Here is a 14,243-nt window from a genome sequence, read left to right on the forward strand (position 1 = left end):
ATTTAGAGTGTGTGCTTTATGTTGTATGTGTGTTTGTCTTGTATGTGTCCTCTTTTTTCGAATATTTTTCGAATACTTTTGAAATAGTATTTTTCACAATAGGCACGTTAAAAACTTTGTGTAGAGTAACACTTTCGTGCCATGATTATTTATTTTTCAACATTTTGAAAACCGCACTTTTTCTGCATGACCAATACCACGGATGTATTTAACCCATGGTCTTTTTGAAAGCAAGGACCACCAGAAATTTTTTTTTTATCCTTTCTCTCTACAGGTCTGCAAAACAGCGGCTAAAAGTTTAGGTACAATAATAGACCTTCACTTATAAATATCACTTTTTTGTATATACACAAATTAGAAAAACGTGAGTAAGGTGGGGATTTTGTGTAACCCTGTCCTGAAGAAGATGTTCTTACATCGAAATATGTTGACACACACAAAGAGGCAGCGCACATAGTACTACGCTTTTTCCTCTTATATCTTTTTTAATAGTACCAACTCGGGGAACCATTAAAGTTTTGAGTCCACCCACGAGTCAGGTCCTTTTTAATTTCCACTCACTATCCCAACCCCACCACTACACTCACTCACTATATGATAAAAACAACCCTCACTATACACCACACATAGCCATAAGAGTGCTCCCGCGTATTCGCAGGTCGCAGCACGCCGTATCCCGTAGAGGGATACGATGACCCCGATGATGAAGCATGACACCAAGGGGCCTGTTGGTGTGTGAGGGGTACCCAAAAACATCAGACGTGCTCCCAACCACAGTAGGGACATCGTCAACCCATAACTTTATGGATTCTTCTTGTTTTATAAACGTTACTTAGGGAGAACGAATCCATACTCTCTCTCTCCTTCCTTTGTTAAAAATCATATGTGAAAATATGTCACCTACTCATTGCCGGAGTCCGACCTATATTTGGCCAGTCCCCGGAAAGGGTACATGGCACTAAAGCACTTATCTATATTTCGTCGAAGATGGGGTTGTATTCCTCAGGGTGAAGAAGCTCCTGTGTAGGGTGGACCTGGAGAAAGGGAGCCATGTCAAAATCTGCTTGGAAGAACTGGAAAGGGGTGAGTATGCACTCCAAATCTTTCATATCCGCTGACCTTTAAGTGGCAGTCTGACTGCCATGTCCAGCTCATCGGGAAGTCAACTCATAGTATGGATGGCAGTGTTGCGCCTCTGTACCACCATATGGAGCCTGCCTTCCCTCAACTGCGACCCCAGTGCTCGGCGGTGCCGTCGGTCCAACCTCGGTCTTTGCAATGCCAATCTGCACAACTCATAATACAGTGGACGGCTCATCGCCGTAAGAACGTCACCGCTGGGACGGCGGTCCATGGACCGCCAAATTCGCGATAAGGCCCTAAGTCAAAAACTCATTTTGAGCTAGAGTGGCAAGAACTTAAACCAGAAAAAACTTTAAGTTGGGATTATGATCATTTTCTCTTTTTAAACTTGACTTTAAGCATAACCATAAATCCTCTCAAATGTATTGAGGTATAGGAAAACAACACCGTTGGTAGGCTGAGTTCTCACATAATCCACACTGATTAACTACAACTGGACTTAAATTGCTCACGCAGTGCTTACTTTGTGCTGGTGGTTGCAGGTGGTGGGCACTTGCACTCATGTGTTGGGACCAGGTCTCACTCTTCTTTATCGGATCTCCACCCAGAGCTGGAAAGGCAGAAAAGTAAAAAAGAGAGAGGAGAAAGATAAGAAACAGTGGCAAAGGGAGAAAGCAGGAATGAGTAAGAATCTATCTTGGACAGTGAGATAAAGACAAGAATTGTACGGCGATGGAAGAAAGACAAACGAGGTGGAATCAAAGCTATTTAGCTTTGGTAATCAGCATCTCTGCCATTCAACAGAGAAACTCTAGGGCCCCTGCACTTATATTATGACAGGCTTGGGAGAGATACAGTCCTCGGTTAAGCAGGCTTTTAACATCCTCTTTCACATGCAGCCTTCAGGATGTGGTGTAAAACAGTGAGGCATCCACCAAGAAGAGACAAAGACTTAGAAGCCACATTAGAATGAAAGTAGAGTTTCACGACTGCACAAGGGATCATTGAACTGCATGGCGAGAGTGGTGTGTCAGGGTTCCTCTTTGAACGCAGCTTCTAAATGCTGAAGACATCGTTTTTGAAGGAAAGTGTGTTCAAGGTTTGTTCCTGCATGGGGATACATGTATAAATGTTAAGCAGGGAAGAAAAGTCTACTAGTTGTAAGACATAAAATGACACATGCAGTGCTACAGAACTTTGACATTTGCTCTGCCTCTGTTGCATTACTCATTGGGAAAGTGGTCAAGTTTCTTTGGTTGGCTGCTCTTAAATCACAATTTACTACTCGTACTAGTAGTAACAGATCTTCTGGCGAGAAGTACAGTAACCTTGCTTTCCCTGTTTGTTAAAGATTGCTCTGATTCTCACATTTGGGGACAACACTGCATAACCATTGGTGCAGCTGTAAAATAGGGTGTGAGACAGAAACAGCACTGAGACACAAGGGGCCTGGGGCCAGATGTAGGTGGCTAAATACCGGTCGATAAAGCCGAAGTTCATTAAATTTCTGCGTTACCGACCGGTATTTAGCCATGTGTGATGTAGGCGACTTTAAACCTACATGCAAAATAAGGAATCGCTAAATAGCGATTCTTTATTTTGCTCTTGCATTTAAGGAATCGGAAATACCGATTCCTTAAATGCAATGTAGGTAGCACTAAAAACAGTGCACCTCAGCCTTAAGGAATCGGTATTTACCACCAACTCCAAGTTGGTGGTAAGTAGCGATTTCCTTACAAAAAACACTTTTTTGCTTTTTTTATGTGCCATGTGGCACACATCCATGCCCTTAGGGCATGTATGTGCGCCACATGTGCACACATGCACATTTCAGGGGTGCAACAGGGTGTCCTTTGGACTCCCTGGCACCCTTGAAATACCTCCCGCTATTAACGATTCGGTTATACCGAATCGCTAATAGTAAATCTCTTCCCATTCATTCCTATGGGCCTCCTAGCCCATAGGAATGAATGGCTAGGTATTCCTTAATAACGAATCAAAATTACCGATTCGTTATTAAGGAATGCTAAGGAATCACTAATATTTTAGCAATTCCTACCTACATTCCATTTAGTGAGTCCTTAATAGCGATTCGGTAATAATCGCTATTAAGGACTCGTTAAATGGAAGTTACCTACATCTGGCCCCTAATTATTAGTTTGGTGGATGGGATACCCTGTCACATATGCAAGAGATATCCCGTCCACCATATTACAAGTTCCATTGGATATAATGGAATTGTAATAAGGCAGATGGGATATCATGTTTGCGATAGAGTAACCCAGTCCGCCAAACTTGTAATCAGGCCCTAAATAAAATGGTGACAAATTATGAACAAGCAACAGTCCACCGGGACTCTAAAGCAGTTTGCCCCAGTGCTTACAGGGAAAAAATTCACAGAGGGTACCATTGAGCACAACCGGTGAACAACCTTTACAACGAGACTATTACAACGCACTACCATTACAACGCGGTCATTACAACGCAAACCATTACAACGCATTGCGCTGGGGGGCGCTCTAGGATAGGGAATAAGTTTAATTTTCTATCCAACACCTTCCCTAGTGTCCACGGGGACTGGAGTTGGAATAGAAAATTATACTTACCACTATCCAGCACCTCTACGCGCTATGCGTTGTAAAGGTTTGCGATGTAAAAACCGTGTTGTAAAGGCAGGCGTTGTAATAGCCTGCGTTGTAACGTCATACATCCAGCACAACCATAATAAGGATGCAAGAGAAATATTATTCACTAGTATGCTATAATGTTTACGCTTTAGGCATCTACGATTATTGAAGACTCCGTTTAACAGTCTTAACTGCACACTCAATACGCAGACGTTGATCAATATACGGAAGATATATTGACCGGTTCACTAATCAAACAAAATCAAAATATCTCTGTTAGGATACATGTGGGAAAAAAGGAGCAGGCGGTAGATCACGTGCAGATTGCTTGACCCCCAACAGAAATGTTACTAGAGTCTGTCAAGCCAGACCCTGTGGTAGAGGTACTGAACCACAATTTAGTGTTGGCTCCATGGCCCTATGCAGATTAGGTTCCATGATCTGATTGGTTCTTCTCTTGAAGATGAACAATCATACTACTCCTTAGAGCAAACATGTTATGGATTTGGATCTTACTACTTTAAAAGGTTGAGTTCAATGTTTAGCTCAAGCCATCCTGCCCTTACTCAACCTTGTAGGGGAGCCTTCCGTCTAAAAGTTGTTTAATCCAGACATTTGAAATAAGCACAGCAAGTAAATCAAAATAATTGCCATTTCAACTGACCAGAGCTCTCACAAGAAAAGGGTCATTGGAGTCTAATAATGAAATACGTGAAATTTCAAACAGTGTATGTAGGTTTTCTCTCAATATAATTCTAAGGAACCTATTTATGACAGAAATGTGTTACTTTCAGCAAATACTAATCTAATGAGCTGCTGGCAGGATCTTTTTCTGGAGGAAGTGCGCGATATCCTTTAGTAGACGATATCACTCACAAATACAATAATGAGTTAATTTTTCTACTAAAATTCAGCTTCCAACTACGAACCCTGAAAGCGAGTTCACTCTGCAGGAATGTGAAAATGTTCTACCCTACAGAAAATAGTTTCTGGGTCTTGTAGTTATGAAATTTAGCAATCATAGATACTCAAAGATACTTCAGCCCAATAAGTATACAACATTCAGTTCCATTATAAAACATATCGGTACACACGGTGATATACCGAAGAACAAGGGTTAAGTGCATAATATGGGATTATGTTTTCACAACCCTATGTGTTGCAGCATCTGACACAGAACAAAACAGAAGTTCGTTGCACCTGAGACAGTCCACAGACAAGATAAGCCTATAACTGTTGGGTGAGGGCACTTGATTGACACCTGCATCCTGCAGTTGATTGAGGGTGTAGGCCGGAGATGCATCAGTAGGATATTGATTAAATGTCACCTTGCCCAGTGACACTTCTCATAGGAGAAAGATGTTGAAATAATAGAAGCCAAGATTTCATAGGCACATGTGCTGTGTAAGTGTGGCTCAAGGATTTAAAGCACACTTCCACCTGGCCTGATTTCACAATGTGCCTCTCCTCTGCAGAAGCATACTACAAATTTACGCTTTCAGACTTCATAGAGGCAGCAAACAGGAACAACTGCCAGCAACTGTTCACCATTACTCCTGGTAACGAGTTTCTTCTTGACTTCTCACCTAGGGGGTGATTAGGATGGCAGGCGGACTTACGTCCGCCCGCCACCCTATTGGGAATTGGGACTGCCTGACAGGCTGTCGGCTGTCCTGACATAGGCATTACAATGCGACCGCCACCAAGTCGGTCGCAATTCCTATATTTTGTAGTGCAAAAACAACAATTGATGGACAGAGAGATCTGGGCCTAAATCCATTGTTTTTTTTGCTCACCATGCCATTCCAGTTTGAACCCAGCAATATGCAAATCAGTCTTGACCCTGTGCCCAATGGGAACAGTGCAGCCCAAACTGACTGACCAGGTCCTCCCTGGACTGGAACCAAGCATCCTGGGACCGGTTTCGGGGTTTCACCCCTCATCAGCCAGGATAGCTTGACTCCAGTGGCATGGAGAGCTCGGGACCCACATGTGGGCATACCCGTCCCACTTGAGGTGATAAATGCAAAAACAACAATTGATGAACAGAATGCAGAACAATGTCATACATTCACCCCAGTACAGAGATCTGGGCCTAAATCCATCGCTTTTTGCTCACCATGCCATTCCAGTTTGAACCCAGCTTTATGCAAATCAGTCTTGACCCTGTGCCCAACGGAAACAGTCCAGCCCGAATTGCCAGGCCAGGTCCTCCCTGGACTGGAACCAAGCATCATAGGACCGGTTTCAGGGTTTCACCCCTCATCAGCCAGGATAGCTTGACTCCAGTGGCATGGAGAGCACGGGACCCAGTCTGGGTATACCTGTCGCAATCGGGGTGATAAATGCAAAAACAACAATTGATGAACATAATGCAGAGGCTCTGCATGCCACTGAAGTCAAGCTATCCTGGCTGATGAGGGCTGAAAGCCCGAAACCGGTCCAAGGATGCTTTTTTCCAGTCCAGGGAGGACCTGGTTTGGCAGTTCCCATTGGGCGCAGGGTCAAGACTGATTTGCATATGGCTGGGTACAAACTGGAATGGCATGATGAGCAGAAAAACAATGGATTTAGGCCCAGATCTTTGTACCTGGATGAATGTATGACATTGTTCTGCATTCTGTCTATCAATTGTTATTTTTGCATTTTGTATTGCGTCGGGTGCTGCTGGCTGCAGCACCTACCGCAAGACAAAAAGGGGTCACTGCACATATCCCTGAACCACGTGACAGGCACCATGTGGTTTCTGCCACATGGTGCAGGGGCATGTATGGGGGGGCACCATAAGTGCCCCCAGTGCCCACATCAGAGGGCCAGGGGAGAAGGGGGGCCCGCTAAGGGCCCCCAAAGTACATTTACACCAATCTTTTCATGGTGGGTTAACCGCCATGAAAAGGCAGGCAGAAAGGGACATTGTAATCCCTACTCCGGTCCTGTCAGGCACCGCCACCATGGTAGAGACTACAACCCCCTCCGTCACACTCACAGGCTCAAGGAGCCAGTCAGATGCGTGGCAGTCGGTCTTGCCAACCGCCAACAATCCACCCACCATCTTAATGTGTCAGGCAGGAAACTTGCTTGTAATGGTAGGGAGACCGTCACCGACAGGCTGTCTGTGGGGGTCTCACTGTAATCCTAATCAGCCCCTTAGTGCTACACACGTGCATACAGCCCTTCTGGTGCAGATCCTTACTTCTGCGTGTAGCTGAGATATGGGTTGCTCTTTTAAGCAACTCTTTGCTCTTTTAAAATCTCCAAAACTCCTTTCTTCTCAGTGACTGCACCTTTCTTCAAGCCTTCTCCCAAGAAGCACTTGTAGCAGTCATAGAATAGGACTTCATGGCTGGCTCCCAGCATCCATGCATGCTTCCTGTGTCAGCTGAGGAGAGAAATCAAAAATACACAATGATTGCTTGCACTGGGACTCAAAGAAGGGGGACCAGGCTCCACCGATCCATACAGAGGATATTCTTGGCCCAAAAGTGGAAATAATATTATTGTTTTATTTGGATGTTCACTTAAAGTTGGTATCATTAGATGACATCTGATCTGTGGACCTGAGATACTAGATTATCCAGTAAAACATATGAAAGAAAAGGACAATGAAAAGAAGAGGTGTGTGTGTGTGTATGAGAGAGAGAGAGAGAGTTTTTAAGGGAAACATAGAGGAAAAAGATTGTCAGTGCGTGAGAGATATAAAAGGAAGGGACATGTTGTCACCTGAGGAGTGGGACTTGGTGCTCTGTAGTGCATATAAGGTGGGTTTGTGGTGCTTTAAGCTCTATAATAAAGAAATATATATCGTTTAATTTATATCCCTGCCCTGCTGTTAAAAAAACCACTAAGGTTCTGATTGTATGCTGTTGCTTTCTCTGTGAAAATGAGACAAACATTGCCTCTCCCACCCCTAGCTGCAAAGGACTAAGAAATCGCCAAGGGAGATGCACCATCATGAGATCGTGCATATAACGATGGTGTCAATATCAATATCAATATTGATTTTACATATTTATATTTATCTTTAATGTTATGAGTTTATTTGATTCAATATTTTTCACTGCAATCGTTAGTTGCTTTGTGGCCATCTTAGAGAAGTAGCTCCTCACAAGAAACAAGATATAAAAGAAGTACTTAGGGGCAGATTTACAAGGCCCTTGTGTGCCTTTTGCCTCACTTTTTCCATGTGAAAAGTGACGCAAAAGTGGCGCACGGGGCTTGTAAATCTGCCCCTTAGTGTCCAACCCATCGCAGTGAAAGGTTCTGGCCTTGGCCTGGTCGCCCCCTCGCTCCTCACCTCTCCTGCCCCAGAGCCTCCTGCTGCCTGAGCACAGCGCCGCTGAGCGCCGCTGAGAGCCGACGCCGACTGCAGCGCCCCAGCCGCCGCTGGGCCGCCCGCTTTGCCTGCTCCCGTTTTTCCCGCCGCTTCCTGACTGCGGCCCCGCCCCCACGCCAGACGATTGGACTACACGATCCCGCCTCCCAGCTGACCCGCCCTCCCGGCTCCCTTCTTATGACGACCGCGCAGCGGACGCGCGCAGCGGACGCGCGCAGCGGGAGCACCGATTGAGCGCCGAAGGTGCGCCAAAGGTAAGCCCGTCTGTGCCCGTCCGCGCCTGGACCGCGCCCAGTGCCAGGACCCCTGGCCCCCACCGACGGAAGCCGACCCGACGGACCTACAACGCCACCGAACTCAACGCACTCAACACCGGCCGAACGTCGGGCTGCTACCGAGCCACACCGAGACGCACCCACGGACCCTTCAGCTGCCACTCCTGCAAGTTAACCTGCAACCGGACCCACGCCACACCAGCACCCACCAAGCCGAACTCCAGCAACACCCACCTGAAGTGCATCCTGCTCAACACCCACTCCGTCCACAGACACGCCGTCGAGCTCTGGAACCTGCTCGACAACACAGCCCCAGACGTCGCCTTCCTCACGGAAACCTGGATGAACGCCTCCTCAGCGCCCGACATCGCCATCGCCATCCCGGACGACTACAAGATCATCCAGAGGGACCGCGTCAACCAGACAGGAGGAGGCATCGCCATCATCCACAGGAACACCATCCGCATCATGACCGACACCGACGATACCCTCGCACCCGCCGAACACCTGCACTTCCAGATCCACGTCAACCCCAAGACCACCCTCAGAGGCACCCTCATCTACAGACCCCCGGGACCATGCACACAATTCAGCGAAGACATCGCCAACTTCATCAGCCCGCACGCCCTCCCCTCCGCCGACTACATCCTCCTCGGGGACCTCAACTTCCACCTGGAGAACAACAACGACCGCAACACCACCACCCTGCTGGACAACCTCGCCAACCTCGGACTCAAGCAACTGGTGACCACCCCCACCCACTACGCCGGACACACACTCGACCCGGTCTTCTCCTCCAGCAAGGACATCGCCTTCAGCCACGCCACCGGACTCCACTGGACGGACCACAGCTGCGTCCACTTCAGCTTCAGAAGGACCACGTTCCACCATCACCAGCAACAGGTTCCCCGCAGAAGCTGGAACAAGATCACTGCAGACCAGCTCACTACTTCCCTGAGCAAGAACCCTCCCACCAGCACAACGAACCCCAGCCAAGCGGCCACCAACCTCACGAAATGGATCAGCAACTGCGCAGACGACCTCGCCCCTCTGAAGACCCCGCTGAGCAGACCCGGCAGCAAGAAAGCACCATGGTTTAACGACGAACTCAAGAGCTCCAAGAAGAACTGCAGAGCACTCGAGAAAACCTGGCGCAGAGACCCAACACCGGACAACATGACTGCCCTCAAGCTCGCCACCCGAAAACACCACCAACTGATCCACGCCACCAAGAAAACCGCATTCAAGGAACGACTGGACAACAACGCACACAACAGCAAAGAACTCTTCAACATCGTGAAAGAGCTCTCCAACCCCAACGCCAGAAACAACGACATCACCCCTTCGCAAGACCTCTGCAACTCCCTCGCCTCCTACTTCCACAACAAGATCGCGGACATACACAACAGCTTCTGCACTCAACCGACGCACGCCACGACCGAACCACTGCCCCCCACAACCACCCTCCGCGCCTGGACCCCGATCAGCACCGAAGACACCGTCCACACGATGAACTCCATCCACTCCGGATCTCCGAAAGACCCCTGCCCTCACCACGTCTTCAACAAGGCCGACGCTGTCATCGCACCCCACCTGCGGGACATCATCAACACCTCCTTCGACACCGCTACCTTCCCGGAGAGCTGGAAACACGCCGAACTCAGCGCCCTACTTAAGAAGCCATCAGCCGAACCCACCGACCTCAAGAACTACCGCCCCATCTCGCTGCTCCAGTTTCCGGCAAAAGTCATCGAGAAGACCGTCAACAAACAACTGGCCGCCTTCCTCGAGACGAACGGCTCCCTCGACCTCTCGCAGTCTGGCTTCCGGGCCAACCACAGCACCGAGACCGCCCTGATCGCATCTACCGATGACATCCGAGCCCTGCTCGACAACAGCGGCCCTCATCCTCCTGGACCTCTCCGCGGCCTTCGACACTGTCTGCCACCGTACCCTAGTAAAGTGCCTCAGCAACGTAGGAATCCAGGAGAAGGCACTGGAGTGGATATTCTCCTTCCTCGCCGGAAGGACACAGAGAGTCCGCCTCCCCCCGTTCAGATCGTAGGCCACCGAAGTCATCTGCGGCGTTCCTCAAGGCTCCTCGCTCAGCCCAACACTCTTCAACGTCTACATGAGTCCCCTCGCAGCCATCGCACGCCAGCACAACCTCAACATCATCTCCTACGCCGACGACACCCAGCTGATCCTCTCCCTCACCAACGACCCCGCCACCGCCAGAGCCAACCTACACGAAGGGATGACAGACGTTGCCAAGTGGATGATGAACAGTCGCCTGAAACTGAACTCGGACAAGACGGAAGTCATCATCCTGGGATCTTCACCGTCCGCCTGGGACGACTCCTGGTGGCCCCCCGCCCTGGGCAGCGCACCCAAACCCACAGACCACGCACGCAACCTGGGCTTCATCCTGGACTCCTCCCTCTCCATGACCAGACAAGTCAACGCCGTCTCCTCGTCATGCTTCAGCATCCTGCGCATGCTACGTAAGATCTTCCGATGGATCCCCACCGAGACCAGGAAGACGGTCACCCAGGCCCCCGTCACCAGCCGTCTGGACTACGGCAACTCCCTCTACGCCAGAACCACCGCCAAACTCCAGAAGAGACTCCAGCGGATCCAGAACACCTCAGCACGACTCATCCTGGACATCCCCCGCCGCAGCCACATCTCCGGACACCTGAGAGACCTGCACTGGCTCCCGGTCAACAAGAGAATCACCTTCCGGCTACTCACCCACGCACACAAAGCCCTACACAACCAAGGCCCAGGATACCTCAACAGCCGCCTCAACTTCTACGCTCCCAAACGCCAGCTTCGATCGACCAACCACGCCCTCGCCGCCGTCCCCCGCATCCGAAGAGCCACCACAGGAGGAAGGTCCTTCTCCTACCTGGCCGCCAAGACTTGGAACTCCCTTCCGACCCACCTCCGCCTGACCCAAGACCACCTCGCCTTCAGGAAGCAGCTCAAGACCTGGCTGTTCGAGCAGTGGCGGACCCCCTCCCCCCAGCGCCTTGAGACCCTCCGGGTGAGTAGTGCGCTATATAAATGCTTTGATTGATTGATTGATTGATTGATTGTGGTACGCCTGATCACGGCAGACAGGCATATGGCTTTATCAGTGAGGCTCCTTATGCAAAAGAACATTGCTACCAGGTATTGGGGAACCACTCTAGTATTGGGAAAGTATGCAGTATTGTTGGGCAGACTCTGAAGTCACCCATGGAGCATAAAGGATGTGTCATATAAGAATTAATTATTGTAAATATTCTATTGTACTTAAGATTAATAAGGGTCACTTATATAAAGTTTTATGTGTCAACATAGACAGTATAATGTGTAGAAAAGGAAACTATAAAGCTGTAAAAAAAATTGTGAATATTATGTGCATTTGTGGATATCCTGTGGCAGTGACTGACAACATGCTGTCAAAATTAATGGGCACTTCACTCAGTTTGAACCACCTTGATATTGAAAATGGCCATGTTTTGTGTAGTGTTCTCCAGATTTCTGGCTTGACTGTTTTTGTTGGCCATAGAACTCTCCCCACTCTACTCCTGCTTACCAGTAGTGAAGTGCTTGTGCTCCCTCAATACATCAGGAGTTTGGTATAATCCTGATTGTAATATTTAATTTACTCATAAGCCCCTAGTATATGACATTAAGTTTACTCAGGGCTTGTAAATTAAATACTAACAGTGGTCTGCAGCCCTCATTGTGCCACCAGCTGCAGTATCCCTCTAAAATATGTATTGAGGCCTACCATTTCTGGCTAGTTATGCAGTTTTAAAACTGCAAATTCGACCTATCATAATAACCTCTTTGGACAGACCTAAACCTTCCTTTTAAATGATAATAGGTCACCTGCAAGTATGCCCCATAGCCCTTAAGGCAGGGTGCATGGTATTTGAAAGAAGGGCATGTAAACATTTAATGTTAAACATACCTTTATAATGAAAGGTTCCTAAAAGCTATTTTCACTGTAGTAGGGTCGGCGGTGCCATAGAAAAGCACTGGGATTTTACTTTTAACAAATGTTATCTCTGGCTAGGAAACAACTATCAGTTTCATTTTTGGACTTTTTGAAATGATTATTACAAGCTCAATGTATTCTTACAGCTGGATTTGTAATATATGAATATGATGGGTGAACTTGCTCCCAGGAGCAAACAATAGGCTGATGTGACTAGGCAGAAATGACCCATCTGAACCTGAATATGGTGGGTGGGGCTCTTAGGATCCTTTTTGACATTAAAGTTTTACATTCTGCTAGAACATCACATCCTGCTTGACAGGTCTGTTTACACTTGGGGCACCCTAGAAGCCGATGTTTAGTGTAGCCCAAGACTTTGGCTATCTTGAAAATGCTAAAAGTGGTAGGGTTAGCCCTGGGAACCTTTACTCTATTGGCTAGGGTGTCCCCATGGGTCATTCCCAATCACTAGCGCATGGCAGGCTTAAACGTGACATCTCCAGAACATTCTTCAGAATACTCCTGGACTTGGAGGACTAAACCTGTTGTCTGAGACCTGAGAAGAGCCTTGGAGCATTGGACCTGCTATCTCACATGTACCCAGGACCAAGACATGGACTCCACAGGTCAACAGGCTGACCTCCTGTTCAAGCTACAGGGATACAGCAAGCTCCAAAAGGCCTTACCTGCAGCCGGCCCGCTGACCAGTGGCAACTGGAACTGAATGGGCCCTCCTGTGGGCCTCTGCCTGCCACCGGGTGTGTCTAAGTGTCTGCCCTGAGGGTCTGTGGGGCTTTAGAAGTATAATCCTGTGGTGCTGTGAGACTTACAGGACTAAAGTCATAAGGTAAAATCTTTTGCCGAGGATGAACCTGGTTGGGGTGTTTGATGCACACTCTATCGTGGTCAGCATAACATTTCGCCCAGGTCCTGTTCTACCACAACTATTGACTATCATTGGCACTTCTTGGCGTTATTTCCTCTTAAAATTTTAAAAAGTCATATCTCTCGTTCCCTTATTGGATTTTTGCAATTTTGGTGCCATAGTGTGTATTAAATCGTACTCTATTTTTCTAATTCATTTTGGAATTTCTATTGTTTGGCATTTTGACTTTATTAGTGTTTAGTATTGCATAAATACCTTTCACATTGCCTTTAAATTAAGCCAGTCTGTTCGGTGGGGTTTAACCTCAGGTTTATTTAGTGACTTTACTGGTTCACCTTCACAATAATTTTGACTATTGATTGATGTGCATACTTATTCCCCTCAATTAATAACCCTATTTCTTACACTTAATCTTGTCTTTAGTAGTTCACATGTCTCTTACTGTTATGTTACGTTATGTAGATTTGTAGAGTGCACAATCACCGAAAGGGTAACCAAGCGCTAATCAGGTGTGAGTCAAGCCCACCTAGGGCCAAGTGGCACTAATCAAAAAGCCAGGACTTCAGCCTCCAATAGAATTCAAGAAGTGAGGAGGAGGCTCTTATATGTAGCAGGAGGTCTTTCCACGCTTTAGGAGTGATGCAGAAGAAGGCTCACCCGCCAGATCAGGTTTTATGTATGCATGGGATTTGTGCAAGTAGGAGTTCAGACGAGCGATGGTGTCCGGCAGGTTTATGAAGGCAGATTCGATTGTTGAGGCATTCTGTGCCAGTGTTATCTAGTGCCTTGGAAGTGTGAGTGAGGAGTTTGAACTGTGCTCATTTGTGAATGGGAGATTGAGAGTGATTCTGGCAGCTAGATAGTCTGTATCCTTCAGGTTAGCTTTTACTTGATCCCAACTTAGAGGCTATTGCTGTAGTCCAGCTTGCTTGCAACCAAGATATGTGTTACTTTTTCCAGGTGCTGATTGGGAACTATATGAAAATATTCCTCAGCATCTTTAGGGTATGGAGCAGTGATGGCATTGACTTAGGAAGTCATGTCA

This window comes from Lissotriton helveticus, chromosome 7, assembly GCF_964261635.1.
Source record: "Lissotriton helveticus chromosome 7, aLisHel1.1, whole genome shotgun sequence".
NCBI classification, from domain to species: Eukaryota; Metazoa; Chordata; class Amphibia; order Caudata; family Salamandridae; genus Lissotriton; species Lissotriton helveticus.